General features: G+C 41.6%; 1 pseudogene; it reads right to left on the reverse strand.

Moving 5' to 3' along the window:
- Positions 1–400: 400 nt before the first annotated feature.
- On the reverse strand, positions 401–1,269 carry LOC148723523 (small subunit ribosomal RNA; annotated as a pseudogene; the record flags this gene model as incomplete).
- Positions 1,270–4,348: the final 3,079 nt, after the last annotated feature.

A 4,348-nucleotide genomic window follows, 5' to 3' on the forward strand; every position in this document is an offset into this window, starting at 1 on the left:
CAAAGGGAGGGTAAATTACAACGTTTTTTAAGAGCGCATAAAAATAAGGGCCACTTAGACAAAGATACGTGTGAGAGAATCTATCCAGCTGGTTCTCAACCAGCCAGGTTTTATGGGGTACCTAAAATGCACAAGGCTCGGCAGCCTAATGAAACACCTCCTTTTCGACCCATAGTATCTTCAATAAGTACTTACAATTACAATTTATCTAAAATCCTTTATAATCTTCTAGAGCCACATGTCCCGCGTGAATACAACGTCCGCGACACGTTTTCTTTTGTACATGACAGCAACCAGTTATCAACCTTAGGGAAGTTCATGTTATCTTTCGATTTTGAGAGTTTGTATCTTTTGATGTCGAAACATGTCTTTTAAATTTAAATTGAAAGTTGTTTCTTTTTTGAGAGTTATTGTCACTCTGCTGTCTTTACGTCCTTTTAGAGCCAAAGTCCTATTCCACTATTCCATGCTTACGTATTCCCGCACTGGCTTGCTTTGAACACTTTAATTTTTTCAAAGTAAACGTCCCAGATCCTGAGCACACTCAGGTAAGAGCACACCCAGTCTCTGCGAGGAGGAAAAGCTTGGCCAGTAACCTACCTTGGGGCAGACCGACCGGGCTATCCTAAGATCCAATTAGGGGCTTTTTAACTGCAACAACTTTAATATACGCTATTGGAGCTGGAACTACCACTGTTTCTGACAACAGACACCCTCCAATGGATCCTCGTTAAAGGATTTAGGTTATACTCATTCCAATTACAAGACTTGCAAAAGCCTTGTATTGTTATAACTTGTCACTACCTCCCTGAGTCGAGATTGGGTAATCTGCGCGCCTGCGGTCTTCCTTGGATGTGGTAGCCGTTTCTCAGGCTACCTATCCGGGATCGAACCCTAATTCTTCGTCACCCGTTGCAACCATGGTAAGCCACTACCTTACCATCGACAGTTGATGGGGTAGATATTTCAATGAAACATCGCCAGCGCAAAGGCCGTGCGATTCGATTAGTTACTATGACTCACCACAACACCGGGCATAATCTGCATTGGTATTTACTCTAATAAATACATCCCTTCAAAAGACAGTCGGGAGTTTTTGTAACTGTAACCTCTAGAATTACTACGGTTATCCAAGTAGTAAGGGTACAATCAAATAAACGATAACTGATTTAATGAGCCATTCGAAGTTTCACAGTACTAGTGCTTATACTTAGACTTGCATGGCTTAATTTTTCAGACAAGCATATGACTACTGGCAGGATACACAAGGTAGCTATCCCATATATCGGAGTCAGTCGCCAATAAAACAACTCAAACTCCGGCCACAAGCCTCTCTCTTCAACGGACGATGCCGCACCCTCCGTTCTTTCGAACGCTCAGATGGCGAAAGGCCACCAAAAGATCGCACCATGGCTCGTTGCTCCCCCGTCAAGGCGTCCCCATCAAAGGTCGCTGAGCCATCGGGCCTTCTCTCTTATTTTGCCCAACGCAGACAGAACTCTATGTAGCCACGTCTTTTCCGCGGACAACTACCCCGTGCCATTTCCTGGCATGCTGCCCCAACAGAACCCGGTTAGACTCTGAAGGTAGCATGTAGGAAAATGCCATCCATATTCCTAACCCTAACCCTGACCCTAACGCTAAACCCTAATGTTAGTGTTTTCTTACATGTTTTGTAATGATCTATTGAAAACAATGTGTTTTGGAAAGTTTGCAGATACCTTTTGCAAATCCGAGTGCTTAGCCTGAGTTGAACAAGACAACCCATTTCTCACTGTGGCCATATTTCGCACTCAGGGAGGTAGTGACAAGATATAACAATACAAAGCTTTTGCAAGTCTTGTAATTGGAATGAGTATAACCTAAATCCTTTAGCGAGGATCCATTGGAGGGTAAGTCTGTTGCCAGAAACCGCGGTAGTTCCAGCTCCAATAGCGTATATTAAAGTTGTTGCAGTTAAGAAGCCCCTAATTGGATCTTGGGATAGCCCGGCCGGTCTGCCCCAAGGTAGCTTACTAGCCAAGCTTTTTTTCCTCGCAGAGACTGGGTGTGCTCTTACCTGAATGTGCTCGGGATCTGGTACGTTTACTTTGAACAAATGAGAGTGTTTAAAGGAAGCCAGTGCGGGAATACGTAAGCATGGAATAATGGAATAGGACTTTGGTTCTAAAAGGACTTAAAGACAGCAGAGTGACAATAAGTCTCAGAAAAGAAACAACAACTTTGAATTTAAATTTACAAGACATGTTTCGACATCAAAAGATACAAACTCTCAACATCGAAAGATAACATGAACTTCCCTAAAGTTGACAACTGGTTGATTTTATGTACGAATGAAAACGTGTCGCGGACGTTGTATTCACGCGGGACAGGTGGCTCTAGGAGATTACAAAGGATTTTAGATAAATAGTAATTGTAGGTACCTATTCAAGATACTATGGGTCGAAAAGGAGGTCTTTCATTAGGCTGCCGAGCCTTGTGCATTTTAGGTAGCCCATAAAACCTGGCTGGTTGAGAACCAGTTGGATAGATTCTCTCACACGTATTTTTTTCTAAGTCGCCCTTATTTTTATGCGCTCTTAAAAAACGTTTTAATTTACCCTCCCTTTGTAATGTAGGATCCTTATCATTAACCTTAAACTTAGAAGTGTCTCTGATAATGAAAAAATACTTTCTTCGTAGGCTTTCCTGTCCATGAATACCAAGCCATTTTGTTTGTCAGGCTTCAGTATTACAATGTCCTTGTTCTTCCTCAAATCCTTTAGTATCCTACATTTCTTTAAGTCCGCTGCAGAAGGTTGGTGGGAAGAAACGTACGAATGGGCAAGATGAGAAAGGTCTGTTACCAGTTTTCCCTTGAGCTCTCTGTCGAGTATATTTCTGACCATGGTGCAATTAATAAGCTCAAAACAAGAGAAGACATCCGTTTTGCTCATGTTAGGAGAACAGATAGAGTGTGAAGGATCATATTTAAGTATTTCCAATTGTTCGGACGTGAGATTGTGCGACGAGAGGTTGGTGACTGTCTCCGTTGAAGCAAACGGTAGAACCACGTTTCGCGTTAAACTTTTTAAGTTTCTTCTCGTGAGTGGCGATAACACGTTTCACAGCCTTCTTTACATTATATTTAATAGTTCCATGGAGGATGTATCCATCGATGTTGCTGACAATGCCATTTGATATGCACCGCTAATCTGTCTCTTACTATGGTTAACTTACAGAGTTCCTTTCTTCGTTTGGCGATAGCACTTCTTAATAGGCGTTTTCGAATAGCATGTACATCATGTCTACTTATGTTAGGCAGTTGAAAACAGATGAACATCGGAAACACATTGAAGGATAAACAGTTTTTAAGAAAATTCAAATCCAACTCAGCTTTGCTTACTTCGATAGAAGTATTCTCAAAACTTGGCATATTTATAAGCACCTGCAATCATCAAGGGCCTGTCTTGACTCTTGTGATACTGAATCTTTCACGATCTTAGATTCTTCCGCTTTAAAATACCAAATTAAGATCAAAGAGGCATTGCATATTAAGTGGGAAGAAGCCATCCTTAATCAGCAATTGAAAAACCTAGAAATGTCTCTTTCCTTTTAATCATGTCGTTCCTTGGTCTTCTAATCTATTTTTATTATTACTATATTTATTTATTTATTTTTTGATCTAGTCAAATGTAACGTAAGTCCGGACACGTAGTGTGTAACGTCCCTTAATTTGTATTCAAATGTCCAACAGTTAAATGCTCATTTGCAACTGAAGATGACATGAGAATGTCATGACCTGTCTTGTAAATTGAAATTCAAAGATGTTGTTTCTTTTTTGAGAGTTATTGTCACTCTGCTGTCTTTACGTCCTTTTGGAACCAAAGTAATATTCCATTATTCCAGGCTTACGTATTAACGCACCGGCTTCCTTTGAACACTCTAATTTTTTCAAAGTAAACGTCCCAGATCCCGAACACACTCAGGTAAGAGCACACCCAGTCTCTGCGAGGAGGAAAAACTCGGCCAGTAACGTACCTTGGGGCAGACCGGCCGGACTATCCCGAGATCCAATTAGGGGCTTTTATAACTGCAACAACCTTAATATACGCTATTGAAGTTGGAATTACTACCTCCCTGAGTCAGGATTGGGTAATCTACGCGCCTGCTGCCTTCCTTGGATGTGGTAACCGTTTCTCAGGCTCCCTATCCGGAATCGAACCCTAATTCTTCGTCACCCGCTGCAACCATGGTAAGTCACTACCTTACCATCGACAGTTGATGGGATAGATATTTGAATAAAACATCGCCAGCGCAAAGGCCATGCGATTCCATTAGTTACTATAATTCACCACCACACCGGCCA

Source organism: Stylophora pistillata, chromosome 9 (genome assembly GCF_964205215.1).
Source record: "Stylophora pistillata chromosome 9, jaStyPist1.2, whole genome shotgun sequence".
Classification (NCBI taxonomy): Eukaryota; Metazoa; Cnidaria; class Anthozoa; order Scleractinia; family Pocilloporidae; genus Stylophora; species Stylophora pistillata.